The 19070-nt window shown below is 45.4% G+C and overlaps 1 protein-coding gene across 11 annotated transcripts in view; it reads left to right on the top strand.

The window, feature by feature from the left end:
* The first annotated feature begins 9475 nt into the window (after positions 1–9475).
* AHI1 (Abelson helper integration site 1) overlaps positions 9476–19070 on the top strand; it is a 200642-nt gene continuing 191047 nt past the window's right edge. For 5 of the 11 annotated variants that reach the window (XM_075126763.1, XM_048844479.2, XM_075126761.1 and 2 more), the window contains exons 1-2: positions 9481–9728; positions 16836–16910. The gene's annotated coding sequence lies outside the window, so the exon portion shown is untranslated. Of the gene's footprint in view, positions 9729–9772; positions 9792–16835; positions 16911–19070 lie in introns of those variants that run through there. The other 6 variants (XM_075126766.1, XM_075126765.1, XM_075126764.1 and 3 more) reach the window with 4 other exon arrangements.

Here is a 19070-nt window from a genome sequence, read left to right as displayed (position 1 = left end):
ACTATTTCAAAGGTAGCTTATATGGCTTTGGCTGAGGTGAAAGACTGTAGCAAATTTTGAAGGGCTTCTGGATCTTAGTAATTTTAACTCCTGGAGAAAAGGTGTCCACATTAAGAAGACAAAAACAAAAACAACCCCACATTATAAATGATACTTGCCCTTATTCAGGAACACATACGCATGTATTTACATTTAAGTATATGCTTAAGTCCAATAGAAGTCAATGGGTTTTAAGCATGTCCTTAAAGTTATGCATGCATAAGCATATACTTAATTTCATCCCTACTCAGGAAAGTGCTTACATGCCTTCCTGAATTGCAATCACTAACACTGGCATCTCCACAAAGATTGAACTGGTATGGAAACTAACCTACCTTTTCACCCCTAGGCATTGAAGCACATGGGTAGGAAGATGTATGTGAGCTTGCACTGCTAATTACTGTTCTGTACTTCAGAGGAACAGCCGTGTTAGTCTGTATTCGCAAAAAGAAAAGGAGTACTTGTGGCACCTTAGAGACTAACCAATTTATTTGAGCATGAGCTTTCGTGAGCCACAGCTCACTTCATCAGATGTGTACCGTGGAAACTGCAGCAGACTTTATACACACACAGAGAATATGAAACAATACCTCCTCCCACCCCACTGTCCTGCTGGTAATAGCTTATCTAAAGTGATCAACAGGTGGGCCCACCTGTTGATCACTTTAGATAAGCTATTACCAGCAGGACAGTGGGGTGGGAGGAGGTATTGTTTCATATTCTCTGTGTGTGTATAAAGTCTGCTGCAGTTTCCACGGTACACATCTGATGAAGTGAGCTGTGGCTCACGAAAGCTCATGCTCAAATAAATTGGTTAGTCTCTAAGGTGCCACAAGTACTCCTTTTCTTTTTGTTCTGTACTTGTTCTTCTTTAAGAGACTTCAGTTTACAAGACTGCCAGAGACCAGGACTGCTCCTTTCATAGCACTAGAAACCTGACCCTGCAGAGCACAGTACAAGAAGGGGAGGATGCTCAGCACTTTGCAAGATTGGGCCCTAAATTTAGCATAATTCTGTGATAATCTTAGGCTTTTAAAGGCTTTCATTGCTCTTATAAATTCATTTTCAAATTACAACTGTATAATATAGTAGGAGAAAAGCTAAAACATTTTTTCTTATATTTTTTTCTCCTTGGCATATTACTTCAAAAGGCCAGTGTCACTAACAAATTCCTCTGTGACTATTGCCATATAAATCACGCTGGTTGGGCATTGTAAACCTGCACACTTTATAAAGAAAAAGAATAAATTACTATCAAGGTAAAATAATCTATTATGTAATTCTGTTAAATAATAAAAGCTTCTGTCAGGATACTTTACCACTGCACTGATTTTCTCTGAAGCCACAGTTAGAGACGTAAAATTTCCAGAAATTTTGCAGGCATGGGGAAAAGCCCCATTCCCCCCCGAACACCCCCCAGAAATTTTGGGGAAAAGTTTTGGGGGAAATTGAAAACTCATTGACACTAAACTTTATTTACTTCATTAAGAATGAGAAATGTATTATGTGAATTTAGTTAGCCCATTAAAAAGTACTGCTAGGTATATTTATGAAATAAGTATAAATTCTTTACGTTTGAATAATGACAAATATACCAAGTGTCAGAGATGGAGCTGCATGGGAAGGTACCTAAGAATATATTTTTTGCCTGTTGACATATCTCTAAAATAAGAAAAATAATTAAAATGTTTCAGAGGAACAGCCGTGTTAGTCTGTATTCGCAAAAAGAAAAGGAGTACTTGTGGCACCTTAGAGACTAACCAATTTATTTGAGCATGAGCTTTCGTGAGCTACAGCTCACTTCATCAGATGTATACCGTGGAAACTGCAGCAGGGTCTGCTGCAGTTTCCACGGTATACATCTGATGAAGTGAGCTGTAGCTCACGAAAGCTCATGCTCAAATAAATTGGTTAGTCTCTAAGGTGCCACAAGTACTCCTTTTCTTTTTAATTAAAATGTTGAAAATTAAAAGCATCAATATTGTTGAACTGTAAACAAAAAGGAAATTTATATCTGTAGAAATAGTATGTAAAGAGAGATCTGATGTTATAATGCAGATACAGAAGAAACTCATGTTTCTAGAGTAAAAGGTTGGAAAATGAACATTCCTATACATATTCTTTATAATATCATTAACACAGAACAACATTATGCAACATCAGTAAATTTGGGTATATATATATATATATATATATTAGGGCTGTTGATTAATTGCAGTTAACTCACACGATCCATTCAAAAAAATTAATCGTGATTAAAAAAATTAATTGCAGTTTTAATCACACTGTTAAACAATAGAATACCAATTGAAATTTATTAAATATTTTGGATGTTTTTCTTTATTTTCATATATATTATATTGTGTGTTGTAATTGAAATCAAAGTGTATGTTATTTTTATTACAAATATATGCATTGTAAAAATGATAAACAAACGGTATTTTTCAGTTCACCTCATATAAGTACTGCAGTGCAATCTCTTTGTCGTGAAAGTGCAACTTACAAATGTAGACTTTTTTTTGTTACGTAACTGCACTCAAAAACAAAACAACGTAAAACTTCAGAGCCTACAAGTCCACTCAGTCCTATTTCTTGTTCAGCCAATTGCTGAGACAAACAAGTTTGTTTACATTTACAGTTGATAATGCTACCCTCTTCTTATTTACGTCACCAGAAAGTGAGAACAAGGCATTTGCATTGCACTTTTGTGCATTGCAAGGTATATGTGCCAGATATGCTAAACATTCGTATACCCCTTCATGCTTCAGCCACCATTACAGAGGACATGCTTCCATGCTGATGATGCTTGTTAAAAAAATAATGTGTTAATTAAATTTGTGACTGAACTCCCTGGGGGAAAATTGTATGCCCCCTACTCTGTTTTACCCACATTCTGCCATATACTTCATGTTATAGCAGTCTCGGATGATGACCCAGCACATGTTGTTCATTTTAAGAACATTTTCACTGCAGATTTGACAAAACGCAAAGAAGGTACCAATGTGAGATTTCTAAAGATAGGTACAGCACTCGACCCAAGATTTAAGAATCTGAAGTGCCTTCCAAATCTGAGGGGTACCGGGTGTGGAGCATGCTTTCAAAAGTCTTAAAAGAGCAACACTCCGATGCAGAAACTACAGAACCCAAACCACCAAAAAAGAAAATCAACCTTATGCTTATGGCATCTGACTCAGATAATGAAAATGAACATGCGTCGGTGCGCACTGCTTTGGATTGTTATTGAGCAGAACCCGTCATCAGCATGGATGCATGTCTCCTGGAATGGTGGTTGAAGCATGAAGGAACATATGAATCTTTAGCACATCTGGCACGTAAATATCTTGCGACGCCGGCTACAACAGTGTCGTGAGAACACCTGTTCTCACTTTCAGGTGACATTGTAATCAAGAAGCATTATCTCCTGCAAATGTAGACAAACTTGTTTGTCTGAGCTATTGGCTGAACAAGGAGTAGGACTGAGTGGACTTGCAGGCTCTAAAATTTTATGTTTTATTTTTGAATGCAGGTTTTTTTTTACACAATTCTACATTTGTAAGTTTAACTTTCATGATAAAGCGATTTTACTGCAGTATTTGTATTAAGTGAATTGAAAAATATTATTTCTTTTGTTTTTTACAGTGCAAATATTTGTAAACAAAAAAATAAAAAGTGAGCACTGTAGACTTTTTATTCTCTGTTGTAACTGAAATCAATATATTTGAAAATGTAGAAAACATCCAAAAGTATTTAAATAAATGGTATTTTATTATTGTTTAACAGTGCAATTAATCAAATGATTAATCGCGATTAAATTTTTTAATCACTTGACAACCCTAGTATCTATCCAAACTTTATAGTAAACACCTGACTCCTTAATAGTGCATTATCATTACACAGTAAATGACATAGCTGTAGGCAAAAAAGCCATCTTATAAATAAACAAGAATAATATAAACAATTTAGTTACTAATATAATCTTGGAAACGCTAGCATAGCTCAAGTTTTTCCTTGTGATTCCTCTAATCAGAATCTATTTCTGAAAGATCCACAACTTCTGATTCTGAACTTTCACAATGATCTTCAAGTATTTCAGCAAACTGAAGATTTACCAAATGAAGCAAGCTTCTGAACTCTTTCACATGTTAGCCTATTTCTTGATTTTGTGTGTATATTTCCAAATATGGACCAGTTTCTTTCAAATGCTGCAGAAAATGGAGGAATCCGAAGCAGATGAGAAGTCAGAGGTTGTGTTGTACAAAAGTCTTGTCACCGTGTTGTAGGAGCAATACGCTTGGCGAATTCCCAGATTGCACTCCTGGACCAACTATCTGAAGATGTTCTGTACTCTGCAACATTTGAAAGTACTTTTCCAATATCCAGTGCTAAGCGTGTTTGGTTGTTTAGCAGTCCAGTCAATGCTGTAACATCACTAACATTACTACCTTTGAACCTTGGATCTATGAGGTTTGCAGCAACATATACTGGCTTGCAACAAAATTCTTCCCATCTACAAATGAAGTCCTTCACTTTTACTCCTTCCTGACTTGTGGGTGGAGATGCACTTAGATTCTCAAAAAACAGTTGACTTTATCTTGGCCAGAAGATGATGAATGTTTGACGAAAGTGCTCTGTCTGATTCATCTAGTGATTGCAGAAACAATTGGCTGTAGAATCTTCAGAGAGTTCTGCATGTGAACCCAGAAGATAGCCTCATCAAGTACACCTTTAAGATCTTCAATTATGACTTTTTCTGGAAGAGCTTTTTTTGTTTTAAAAAAACTTTCAAATGACATCATCGTTTTTCTCCATCTCATTTTGCTAAATAGTTTCAGTGTTACCATTTTATTCTTACCAGGCTTTTCTTCCTGCTTCTTCTTTAAAGACCGCAGCTACAATATGAACATATTTTCACCTTTTATAACTCGTTTTGTTCTTTTTATAGATCTTTTCCAGTGTGCCCAACTGCATGAAATCATTAAAAAGCTGTTTTAGGCCATGGGAAGCACATCCTGTTGCAGTAATATGTGGATATTTGTCCATTATGATGTGCCATGCTGCTATCATATTACTGGCATTTTGACTCAGCAGAGCAAATACTTTCCCACTTCCAATCTTCTCTAGTACTTCACATATTTCACTACTAATATACTCTGTTCTCCTCTTTCAATGCTTTTTTAAAAAACCTGGTTTAGGTGTTATCACAAATTTTATGATTCTTTCTCCCTATACATTTGTCCATCTATCTATAAGTACTACTAGATGAAGCGCTTCATTTATTTTTTTCTTGCAGTTTGCTGACTGGGAACTGTAATAATGTGCCCCAGGGGATTACATAGATAACTATGGTATATCGGCCTACTTGTGTGTAGGAATAGTAATTGCTTAATACTATAAATTGAATTATAGTAACTTCATTTGAAATACTTATTAGTTTTTAGACATCATTTTGAAGGACTGAAGTGCAGCAATAATATTTTAAATATTACTCTAAAATTTCTTTCACTGTTCATTCTGAGAGAAAATATTTCACACAAGTTTCTTTTCAGTTTTTCCCAAACTTTCCAAATGTAAACAGGATCTGAATGAATGCTTCCCTGACAGCTAGCTGGGAGGAGAAGAGACTATGGGTGTGTTTATGTAAATACAGTTTGCTCCTGTGCTGTTTACATATTCATCATTTACAGCTGTGTCAAAGGATCAACTTTGTCTGGTGTTGGGTACAAATGACCTTAGTACTGAATGCAGGGGTACTGAATATGGTTACCAATTTTGTAATTATCGTAGGAATACAGGAAAGCAGGACTGTGCTTAACCTGTCCCAAATGAGGGGGGGCACCCTCAGCTGAAAGAACCTTATTAAGCAAAGGCTTGAATGTCAGAGCCCTATGAATGTAAGAAGGGTGGGGATAAGCTTTTGGGCAGATTATCTCTGTGGCACTCAGACTAGAGATGCGAAGGTCCAGAAAAACCCTGTAAACTTTTAGGGAAAAAAGCTCTTTTCCCCCCAGAGGCCTAGTATGGAAAAACTGTGTAACCCTTCTGCCACGTGGAGCCAGCAGCAACCAGGGACGGGTTCAATATCCAGGGGTTCCTTTCCATCAATACAACACAGAACTGGCTCAAGTCCCCACCCAGTAACCTGGGAAAATTACACACCACCCCTGGGGGCTTATGAGAGGCAATACTTTCCCACTCGTAAGCACAGAGTCCAAGTGTAGAAAATAAACTTTTAATAAAAGGAGGGAAGTAACTCAGAGTTAATTTGGGAAAACACCGCAAACAGGGTTCATGAACATATACCATGAGTAAAAGACCCACCCCCAAGTAGGTTGGGCAGTGCCCTTTTCCCCTCAAGTTCTTAATCCAACCCAAAAGTCCCTTTCACATGCACGACCCTTCTCTGCACCCCACTCACAGTTGCTGTCCTTAGTCAGTGCAGACCAAGAGTTCAGAGGTGCATCTGCAGAGTTCACTTCTTACCCTGGGGGTTGGGGGTAAAAAGGCATCTTACTCACTCTGCTGGCCGCTCACCGGCCACCTGCTCACCGCTCTCACCATGCCCCTCCACCAGCCGGCTGCTCGTTGCGCCTCTCCTCCGCCACCCTGCTAGCCGCTCCTCACACCTCTCCGCTGCCGCCCTGCTGGTCGCTCATTCACCAGCTGACTGTCAGTCACCTTCTGCCTCTCTGCTGTGACTTCTGCACATCAGTCTCTCAGTAATTTTCAGCTCTTTTGCAGGCTGGGCAGAAATACTGCCCCCTCACAGCTGATTTCAGATCTCAGTGATTTTAGCTCTTAGACGGCAGGGCAGAAACACAGTCCTACCAGAACCCCACAAAGTCACGGGACCCCCCTGTCAACCTCCTCCTAGCCCTGGCCAAAATGGCCACCTACAAAACTAGGGAGAGGAGGTTGGCCGACGGGGTTTCCTGTGACTGTTGGGCCTATTTCCGCTCCTCAGTCCGTTCACGTATCCGGGCAGAGTTCTTCTGGGCGGCATCTGCTGGCTCCTTTGACACCTGCAAGGAGCAGTGGGTGCTGTCCGGGGTTCTCCGCTCTGTGTCCCCATCAGGTTCCCTTTGTTTAGCCCTGTGATCTCACTCCCGTTCCTGTTATATCTTTAGTTGTCCCGCACAATCGTTTGGAATCCCAGACCTGGGGAGGAAAGAGGATGTGGGCAAAAATCTACACCATGACAAGTTGGGGGTTCACATTTAGACATACTTTCCGTCTCCTGAACCTCAGCTGGAGATGATTCTTAAAGAAAAGAAAGAGCTATAAGAAGAGAAGGCAGATGCCCCAAATTATCTCTCCCTTTCTCTCTACCCATGTGTGATGGGACATGCATGGCCTGCACTGGGACTGCAGGAGTTAATTCCTCTCTTTGGGCCAAGGAGTCCATGCCCCCTTGACTCTGCCGGGTCCCCCTATCCTTGCCACCGCCCACCCTGAGGTGGTGGCCCACCTCACCAACCCTATTGATTCTGGCTGCTAGGCTGCCCAGCCCTGATCGTGAGAGCAGCTCTACTGACTCTGGCCAGTAGGTCACGCAGCCCTGATCTTGAGGGTGAGTATATTGACTTTGGCTGTTGGACCACACTACCCCGGGACTCGGGGGGGGGGCATGTAGACTTGACCGTGGGCCTATAATGACCTTTGCCCCATCCCATAGGGGGATGAGGAGTGCATGACCCGCGATGCTAAAGCATCCACAATACCTGAAGAACAAAGGAAACAGCTTTGGACTGGGGGAGGGATCCTGACTGAGAGAAATTCAGCCAGCAGAACTGTTGAAACGTGGTGAGAGAGACCTTTGCTTTAAATTTACTTAGCTTGTTAAGTTGGGTATTAGCTGTGTTTTACTTTTATTTTCTTGTAACCAAATCTGCCTTTTATGCCTCATTACTGGTAATCACTTTAAATTATCTATTTGGGATAATAGGATTTGTGCATATCATTTTCTATTAATAAAATGGCAGACTTTGAGTTTGTATTGTTCAGGAGAGAGCTGGGCAGTACACGACCTGCACTTCTGAGGAAAGTCTGGGACCGGGAATTGGCTGGTGTTGCTCTGCAGTGTAATTCAAGAGTGGCTGGCTATAGCACTCATATAACTATAACATGTTGGAGGTTTTGTGAACAGACCAGGAGTGGTAACTCTAACTGTGAAGCAATGTAAAAAGCACCCCAGATTGAAGAACTGAGGGAACTGTTCATCGGTCCAGATTGTACTCTGGGTAATGTCACAGTGTCATAATTGTACTAAGATTAACAAAACGTGTTTTATTAGTTGCATATAATTTTGACAAATGTAGGGCATCAGCTTTCAGAAATCTTATGGACTTGATCATGCTACCCTTACTACCCATATGAGTAGTTCTAATGAGAATGGAGTTTCCAGACTACCAGTGTAGGTACACTGAAAAACTCTGGCATTTACTGACATATGTGAGTCTATTTGTGCTGCCATTTATAACTGAGGCAAAAACTGAAATTGTGTCCTCACTGAAGTCAATAGCAAAATTCCCACTGACTTCAGTGGGGTCCATGATTTCATTCAGACTTTCATTTTACAAGTTAATTGCACACACACAACTTGTAAAAAAGTTAACTTTCCCCCCCCCATCAACAAATGACTTAATATTGAAAAAACTGTCTGTTCTCTGCTTTTTTTGCAAATGTTTTTCTGTTAGTTTGCTTGACTTCCAGTTTCAAGCTTTTGAACTTGAATTTTACTGGGCCATCACGCACTACAAGGGCAACAACAGAAACCGATTTGGGGCTTCCCAAACAACAACAGGATAGCTGGTGGGGTTAGGGCCTGCGCCAGCTGGGGCAGAGGGCCATACACTACCCCATCCCATGCCCAGCGGGCTCCTCGGCTTCCCAGAAGAGGTCACTTGAGGGATCGGGGATGTGAGGCTCCCCTGCCCCAGTCCCAAGCCCCTGGGCGTTGCAGCAAGGAGCGCGGAGGTGAACCTGATCAGACCCCACAGGCGTGGGGCAGCCTGGCAGGATCGCCACTGCGGGGAATGGGGCTGCTCAGGGGCCCAGTTTGTGGGGACACAGGACCGGCTGACTGGCCCTCTGGCGCCAGCAGGAGGCTTCCCCGCCACCTCCCTGAGCTTTGGGGCAGGCCCACAATGCCCCGAGCAGGCCCCTGCCGCGGCCAATCGCCAACGCTACCAGGAGCCGGCTGCGGGGGCATTAAACCAGTGCGGGAGAAGCCGTTTACGCGCGTTCCTAAAACGCATCCTCCAACAACGTCCCGCCCTGAACACTGCCGGGCTGGGCGGCTGGTATCATCAGCGCCAACGTCATGCGCATCACGTCACGGAATGGCGTGTACTGCATAAGCGCAAGCGCCTTTTCTCCCCCTTAATTCTAAGGAGCGCGCGCGCGCGTTTCGTCTTCGGGACTCAGTAGTGGAGCATGTGTTTCCGTTGTCGTTGAGGTGGGAAGCCTGCGAAGAAGTCCCGGATGCCTCTCCACGCCCAGCGTTCGCCCCACTTTACGCGCATGCGCATTCTGCGGAGCGTTGTTTCCTTGGCAGCTGTTGTTTGTTTTCGGCAAAACGAGCGTGAGAGGCCGCGGAGGGGGATGAGGAAGAAACCAAGTGGCGGGGGGGAGAAGGGGCAGCCGCGGCAGTCGCAGCCCTAGTTCGAGGCCGTGCCGGAGATCCGGTCAAAGTGAGTGAGAGCCCCTGCCCCGCGCGCTCTGCCGTTTGCGGAGGCACCGGGATGGGGAGCGGGGTAAGAGGGCTCGGAGGGCGGGGCGGGGGGAGTGGGTCTCCACCCGCTAGGCTCTGCCCCGGTAACTGCACACTGGGTCCCTGACTGCTGGTGACACTGGCCGCGCGCTGCTGGTCTCGCGTTGCCAACTTTCTAATCCCACAAAACCCAACGCCCTTGCCCCGCCCCTTCCTCGCGCTCTCCCCCACCCTCACTCGCTCTCCCCGCCCTGCAGCGCGGGGGTGGAGTGCGTGGGCGGGTGTGCAGGCTCTGGGATGGGGGGCTGAGCCTGGGGCAGGGGTTTACGGGGGGCTGAGCCTAGGGCAGGGGTTGGGGGGGGCTCAGTTACAGCACAGCAGGGGGTTCGGGCCGGGGTTTGGGAGGGGGTGGGGGCTCAGTTACAGGACAGTAGGGGGTTTGGGCCTGGGGCAGGGGTTTGGGGGGGTGGGGGCTCAGTTACAGCACAGCAGGGGGTTCGGGCCGGGGTTTGGGAGGGGGTGGGGGCTCAGTTACAGGACAGCAAGGGGTTTGGGCCTGGGGCAGGGGTTTGGGGGGGTGGCGGCTCAGTTACAGCACAGCAGGGGGTTCGGGCCTGGGGCAGGGGTTTGGGAGGGGGTGGGGGCTCAGTTACAGCACAGCAGGGGATTCGGGGCAGGGGGTCGGGCTGTGGGCTCCAGCTGGGCAGCGCTTACCTCAGGCAGCTGCTGGAAGCAGACAGCATATCCGGCTCCTAGGCAGAGGGGACAAGGGGCTCTGTGGATTGCCTGACCCCGCAGGCGCCACCCCCACAGCTCCCATTGCCTGCGGTTCCTGGCCAATGGGAGTGTGGAGCCAGCACTTGGGGTGGGTGCAGCTCATGGAGCCTCCCTGGCCGCCCACACATCTAGGACCTGGACATGTATCTGCTTCTGGGTGCTGCAGGGAGCCTGCCTTGGCCTTGCTGCACCGCTGACAAGACTTTTAGCAGCTCGATCAACAGTGCTGACTGGAGCTGCCAGGGTCCCTTTTCAACCAGACGTTCCGGTCGAAAACCAGACACCTGGCAACCCTATGCTGACCACTGCCCTACCTTGGGGTTTGAGGGGGGCTGAGACTGCAGGGGAGGGACGTGTGGTGCTGTGACATGAGTCGCTAACCCAACTTGCCAGCAGCTGCCTGGGTACTGGCCGCTGGATTTGGGCTCAGGCAAACTTGGGCAGGCTCCTGAGTGGAGACTACTCTTGTGGGAATTCTGTGTGAAAATATTAAAGATTCTGCACATATTTTAAAATTCTGCAATATTCTCCATATTTTACTGGCCAAAATAACACAATATAATCACACAAATTTCAATTATTTTGGTAATTTATTTCAAAATATCTGTCAGCAAGTATGTCTGTAACAGTACAGACAACGAATAAGACTAGGAAATGTTTTTTGTCAAATAGATTCCTTACTAGGCATATAAATACAGAACTTTGAATAATTAATTTAAACTGCAGTGCAGAACTGTATTTCCCGCCCCCCTCAGAAGCAGTGCAAAAGTTTGGGGGAGTCAGGGGTAAACAGAGGAGCTGAGGGAGAGGGTAGGAGCCTGGGAGTGAACCTGGAGGGTTGATGGGTATGGGTGGGAGAAATATGAAACAGGTTTTTTGGGGGGGCAGGAAGGGATTGTTAGGGGAGCCTCCCCTATGCAGATCCTGGCTGACCTCTAGCCTCTCCCGTTCAGTCAGCTACATCTGCCCCTGTCCCCATGTGTCCCTGTACCCTCCTGTCCTTGCACCCTTTCCCCGGTCCCCATGTGTCCCTCCACCCCCACTGAGACACCCCCCTCCCCCGTGCCCATGTGTGTCTGTACTCTTTCGCCCATCCCCATGTAGCCTTGCACTCCCTCAGCCAGCCCCCTCCCCCCATGTGACTCTGCACCCTCTCCCCCTGTCGCCATATGTGCCCCCACTCAGCCACCACCCTTCCCCTATGTGGCTGTGCACCCCCCCCCGTGCCCATGTGGCTCAGCACCTCCACTCCCATTCATCCCCTGCCCTAGTCTGTTCTCCCCCACCGGCCCTTATGAACCCCAGTCTGTGATCCTCCAACCCCGCACTGTCTGTTCCCCCGTATGCCCTGTCTGCTGACCTGGCCCCACAGGCACAGCGCTGGGCAGGCAACCTCTTCCCTTCCATATCAGCAGCTGGGGCTACTCCTGCCTTGGAGTGGCTGCTCTGTTCTAGTGCCACAGCAGTCCCTGGGGGACAAAAGGCAGAACTGCAGTAACTTTCCAGTAGAAGTTTATTTTCTGCAGGGGAAAAAATTATGCATGACACATTAATTATGTGCATGCATAGTGGTGCAGAATTCTCCTTGGAGTAGTGGGGGCAGAGCGGCTGCAGCAGGGAAGGCAAGGAGAACTGCTATGCTGTAGGCAGTTTCCCATCCTACCTGCCTTACCTGAGCCCTGCTGCTTTCTCAGCCCTCGGGACAGGTGTCTGAGGAGGGGTGTTTGCCTGCCCTACAGGGAGTGAAATTCACTCAGCCCGCCAGTGCAGACCTACCTGTTCTTCCCCACAGAAGCCTGCCTTGGCACTTTGGAGGAAAAGAGATTAGGGATGTCTCCCCCAGTGTCATGAGGCTGTGCCGCCCAGAACAGTGCTGGTCCCAAATAATTGCTGGTGAAGTTGAGATGAGTGTACAAAACTGAGAATGGCTGGCAACACAGGTTGTACTGCAGAGCCAGTTTTTTAAAAAGGCTCCAGAGACTATCCTGGCTGGTACAGGCCGGTAAGCCAAAGTTCAGTACCAGGGAAATTGATTGAAACTGTAGTACAGAACAAAATTATGGGACACACAGGTGAATGCTATTTGTTGGGTAAGAATCAACATGGCTTTTGTAAAGGAAAATCATGTCTCGCCAATCTATCAGAATTCTTTGAAGTGTGTCAACAGACATGGACAAGAATGATCTGGTAGATACAGTGTATTTGGATTTTCAGAAAGCCTTTGAGGCGGTCCCTCACCAAAGACTCTTAAGCAAAGTAGCCAGTCATCAGAAAAGAGGTGAGGTCCTTTTAGGGATCAGTAACTGGTCAAAAGATAGGAAACAAAGGGTAGGAATAAATGGTCAGTTTTCAGAATGGAGGAAGGTATGTAGTGGGGTCTCCTAAAGATCTGTACTGGGACCAGTGCTGTTCAACGTCTTCATAAAAGATTTGAAAAAAAGGGAAAATAGTGAGGTAGCGAAGTTTGCAGATGATACAAAATTGCTCAAGATAGTTAAGTTCAAAGTAGAAGAGTTACAAAGGGATCTCACAAAACTGGATGGCGGGGCAAGAAAATAGGAGATGAAGTTGAGTGTTGATAAATGCAAGTAATGCATATTAGAAAACATAATCCTAACTATATATCCAAAATGATGTGGTCTAAATTAGTTATGACTCAGGAAACAGATCTTGGAGTCATTGTGGATAGTTCTCAGAAAACATCTGCCCAGTGTGCAGGAACGATTACGAAAGACATAGTAAGAAAGTATATGTCATAATGCCACTATATAAATGCATACTGCATGCAGTTCTGGTTGTCCCATCTTCAGAAAGATATATTAGAAATGGAAAAGGTAGAGAAGAGCAACAAAAATGATTAAGGGTATGGAACAACTTCCATATGAGGAGAGACTAAAAAGACTGGGACTCTTCAGCTTAGAAAAGAGATTACAGTGCTAAGCAGGGATATGATAGAGGACTATAAAACCATGAATAATGTGGAGAAAGTGAATAAGGAAGTGTTGTTTACCCCTTCACATAATGCAAGAACCATGGGTCACCCAATGAAATCAATAGGCAGCAGATTTAAAACAAGTACTTCACTCAATATGTGGTCAACCTCTAGAACTCATTACCAGGGGATGCTGTGCAGACAAAAAGTATAACAGGGTTCAAAAAAGAATTAGATAAGTTAATGGAGGATAGGTCCATCAGTGGCTATTAGCCAGGATGATCAAGGATGCAATCATGCTCTGAGTGTCTTTAAATCTTTGACTGCCAGATGCTGAGACTGGACGACAAGGGATGCATCACTTGTTGATTGCCCTGTTCTGCTCATTCCCTTTGAAGCATCTGGCATTAGCCACTATGGGATACTGGGCTGGAGGGACCACTGGTCTAACCCAGTATGGCCACTGCTCCTCTGTTTGGAGGGTTTAAAACAGGCGTGCTTGGAGCATGCACCAAGAACACACTGCTGACTGAGACTGGGGTGAGGAGGCTTTACACACATGAGAAACTCTCCAGCACTTGGGAGGGGGATGGAAAAACCCACTGATATGAGTGGAGCAGTTCACATGTCTCAGACCTATTGTTCCAGGCTGTAGTCATCTCTTTCAGGTGGGAACATTTCGCTGAAATGAATGGGCCACTTTAGAAATCTGCGAGGTCACAGAGGTGTTGTTTTAAACCCACCATGGGCAGAAATCTGAGAATGATCTGTCAATGTTTGGGAAAAAATTTGCCTCTATCAAGTTTCCCAGTGGTCCCCCCCCCCCACCCCCACTCAACATAGTTCCCATCCCCTGATCTTCCTGAATTTTCCCCTTCTGTGTGTGTACTGGGATCTAGGGGAGCCCTACCTCTCTGCAGGGGTCTGACCCTCTCTCCCAGCCCCTCCATGTGAGCTGAAATCAGATCCGGAGTGAAGAGGGACTGAAGGTAATCAACATGGCCGTCCTTAGGCATACGCAGAATACGCAACTGCGTAGGGCACCGCGTAATTTGGGGCACCAAATTTCATGGTGCCCCAGACAGCTGCATGGTGCATATGCGGCACTGGCTCCAGCCGCCAGCCCCACCTCTTCCCGCCTCTGCTCCGGCCCCAACCCACCCCCATTCCACCCCTTCCCGACAGCCCCCTCTCCCGAGTGACGCAGCCTGGGATTAATGTGGGTACTGGAGCTGGCAGAAGGGGTCGCTCCCGCACTCCCTAGCGGTGGCAGGAAGCAGAACTACCCAGCCCCAGCCTGCTCTGCTCTGTTCCACTTCCCGCTGCTGCCGCTGGTGAGTGTGGGGGCGGGCCTGACCCCTTCCTCCAAGCCCCCTCCCACAAGCAACAGGGCTGGGAGCTGGGGGAGCGGAGCAGGCTGGGGCCAGGTCGCTCTGCTCCCCGCTGCGACCGATGAGTACGCAGGGGGGCAGGTCTGACTCCTGTTGCCCGCACCAGGCCCCCCGCTAATCCCTCGCACTGTCCTAGGCCTCCCTGTCCTGCTGCTGCCCCCCACAGCTTCTGCCCCTGCAGCTCTTGAGTGCAGTTTCCCCCTCACCAGCAGAGGGGGTGCAGTGCTCGGGCCATTTGCCCCACCCCACCTCCAGGAGCCACTGCCAGACATGATGGCCACTTCTGGGAGTGGCGCAGGGCCAGGGCAGGCAGGCACGCTGCTGCCACCCTGGAGCTGCTAGAGATACACCCCTGCACCCCAAACCCCTGTCCTGAGTCCCTTAGCCTCCTGCTGCACCTTCCTGCACCCCAACGCTCTGCCCTGAGCCCCCTCCTGCACTTCACAACTCTTCCTGCATCCCAACCCTCTGCCCTGAGCCCCTTCCTGCACTCCCTCCCGCACCCCAACCCCCTGCCCCAGCCCTACATTCATGGCCCTGTACCCCTCCTGCACCACCAACCCCGTGTCCTGAGCTACTGTTACACCCCGCACCTCTCCTGCACCCCAAGCCCTTCCCCTGAGCCCTACATTCATGGCCCTGCATACAATTTACCCACCCAGATGGGGCCCTCAGGCCAAAAAGTTTGCCCATCCCTGACTTAACCTATGTCCTATTAATAAATTTGTTTTATTTTAATATAAACCAATTCAGTGTTGTGTTTGAGGGGAAAGGTGTCTTTACCCCAGTTAAGTTAATAAACTGTAATATGCTTTTCTCTCTTTAAAGGCACAACAAACATTATTTCTCTGAGCTGTCCAGGAGAGGACTGGACACTCCAGGGCACAAGGTTTGGGGGGAAATTTAGGACTGGAAGTGCGGTAGGGTCATCTTGCTGGTTATAATCAGGGCTGGCAGGAGGTAGAACGGAGGTGTAGATAGGTTGCTGAGGGTCAGAGCTGCTGAACTAGGGCTTCATAGCACATAGGCACAGAATGTGACCTGCATTCTTGTAGGCTAGCTGTGAGCATTCAAGGCTGGTAGCTATAGCAGCAAAGCATTGTAAGGCACCCAGGGTTGCAGGGCAAGTGGTGACACAACTCTTTACTGGTCTGGATTGCACTTCCAAACTCAGTGACAGAATGGTGGGGCAGACACACACTAATGTTCTGTCACATGTTTAGTGGCACTCTAACAACCATGTAATAAAACTGAAGGTTTTGGGACATAGACCATGTATGAGATTTCTCTCACTGGCCCTGTTAGCAACTACACATTACAAACATTTCCAAGTGAAACTATTATGTTAATTCTACAGTGACGGGTTGGATCACAGAAACCCCCTTTGGGACCTGCCATCTGATTGCTGAGACTACCTTTGAGCCCATTTTCCCTGGCAGCTTGGGACTTCAGACATGCTAGCCTGCTACAAACACAGACTCAGGTCTGAACCACGCCCCCCACAAGCTGCAGGGCTTAACTGAAAACAGCTTAAGAAGTGTTCCTATCTCCAACACTCAGGTACCCTGCTCCCAGGGGGTCCAAATCCCAAATAAATCCATTTTACCCTGTATAAAGTTTATACAGGATAAACTCATAAATTGTTCACCCTACATAACACTGATAGAGAGATATGCACAGCTGTTTGCCTCCCCCCCGCACCAGGTATTAATACATACTCTGGGTTGGTTAATAAGTAAAAAGTGAATTTATTAAATATAAAAAGTAGGATTTAAGTGGTTCTGAGTAATAACAGACAGAACAAAGTGAGTTACCAAGCAAAATAAAAATATAACACGCAAGTCTAAGCCTAATACAGTAAGAAAGTGATTACAGATGAAATCTCACCCTCAGAGATGTTCCAATAAGTTTCTTTTACAGACTAGCCGCCTTCTAGTCTGGGTCCAGCAATCACTCACACCCCTGTGGTTACTGTCCTTTGTTCCAGTTTCTTTCAGGCATCCTTTTGGGGTGGAGAGGCTACCTCTTGAGCTGAACTGAAGACAAAACTGAAGACAAAAAGGTGTGATCTCCCAGGACTTTGTATAGTTTCTCTCTTCTGGGTGGAAACCCCCCTCTCCGCCTGTGTAGAATTACAGCTACAAAATGGAGTTTTGGAGTCACATGTCCAGGCATGACTCAGAACTTTACAGGAATGTTTCCAGGAAAGCTCAGATGTGGATTGGCATCTGTCAAAGTCTATTGTCAGATTAAGTGTTTCTTGATTGGGCACTTACTGAGAATAGTCTTTTCTCAAGAAGCTGACCAAATGTTTCACTGAGGCTACTTAAAATCAAACAAATACACAGCCAATATTCATAACTTTGAATACAAAAATGATACATGCATACAAATAGGATGAATATATTCAGTAGATCATAACCTTTGGAGAGATATGTTACATGGCATTTGTAGCATAAAACGTATTCCAGTTATGTCATATTTACATTCATGAGCATATTTCTATAAAGCATTATGGGGTGCAACATCACATCTACTATAACAAAATGTGTAGCAGTGAAGAAGAAGCACTGAGGAATTATGTAGTGACTCTATGGTCTAGCGAAAAGACCACTGGATTGAAACTGTTCCTTACTTTGCCACTGGGCCTGCTGGATGATCTTGGGGAAATCGCTTCACCTTTCTGTGCCTCAGTTTCCCACCTGTAATATGAGGATAATAATGTAGCGGTCTTTAAGTTATACCAATGAAAAGTATGATATAAATGTTATGTCTTTAATTATTACTTGGCTTGGAAGGATTAGGTTTTTATTGGTAAATGTCAATTTCACCATACACACACACACACAAACAGATGAAAAAATATATCCATTGAGAATAATAGAAATTTACAAATAGGCAGAGAGAGAAATGCTGCTTGAGAAATTATTAGAGTCTGATTTAAAGATATTTGCTCTATATTTTGACATGTGATGTTGGTGATTGGTGTTTTAATTGTTTTAAACCTTTAACGTTTTGAATCTCAAGGTCTACTGTCATTGAATAATTACTGTCTGACAACTCCCCCCCTAAATTTACACAGTTGCAGGAAATTAAATCAATTAAAACAGAAAAAATACCTAAAATAAACATTGATACTTGCTCAAAATTATTTATGTAAAAAAAAATTTAATTGTGCCAAGCCTAATTATTATCTAGACATGGAAGCATATAAACAGCAAACCTAGGTGAGAACTACAACTGTTGAAATGACCATTAACTCCTACCAGCAAACATTTCACTTTCTGTTTAAAGAAACCTAGGAAATTAAATGGCAAAATACTTCATTAGCTCAGAGTTACATTTGCCCAGTGATAGCTCCTGCCCTTTTAGAACATCGATTTCAGTAAAGTCTCAGACTTCTGAAAGTCAGGAAGTGCAGAGTTAAGGTAAACTCATGCAACCTTAATTTTGCCCTCTTTGAGCAATGTCCCAATATGTCCATAACACACATACGCCCATTCTCCCTTTTCACTGTAATGGACAGCTGCATTTGCTGTATAATCAAACACCCTGCCTGCTGCCTCAACAGAATACAACACTTGTAATATTTAAAAACTACTTCACTCTTTTTGTAGCCCCTTCACACTTGCACGTAAGATACCACCTAAATCTCTACTTTCCCCTACCCATCATTAAAGCCACAGACTGCTCTCATATCTGGCCTTTCTACTGACAGTATCATTGCCCTGCCACTGACACAACCTGTACCATTCTATATTGAAATGATGTAGAGTGGAAACTCAAGGTATATATACACCTCTTTCCTTTCATAAAACACGTGTGGGGGAGAGGACTCAGAACCACATCTTCTAGTATGGCAGTCACAGCTCTGTGATGCTCCTCAAACTAATCCCCAGGTCTCCTAATATCACTGTCACAGCTCTTCCATCTTATTTCTCTTCCACTGAATCTACACCTAACACAGTGAATGTAGCAGGAGTGCATGTAGATCATTCTCAGTGCTATTGTCACCTCCGTGGATGTAGAGTTAAGGTTGCATAGGCATTTACCTTAACTCTATGCTTACTGGCTTTCAGAAGTTTGAGTTTTGCTGAACTTAATGTTCTGGAAGGGCATGAGCTACTACCAGGCAACCTTAACTCTGCTTTAACAAAGTGTTTTGACATTTAATAGATTGAGCTCCTTGCCTGTCTTACTATAAGGCATGTTTTCCAATCCT

Source organism: Caretta caretta, chromosome 3, assembly GCF_965140235.1.
Source record: "Caretta caretta isolate rCarCar2 chromosome 3, rCarCar1.hap1, whole genome shotgun sequence".
Classification (NCBI taxonomy): Eukaryota; Metazoa; Chordata; order Testudines; family Cheloniidae; genus Caretta; species Caretta caretta.
This window is presented reverse-complemented; position numbering and strand designations above follow the sequence as displayed.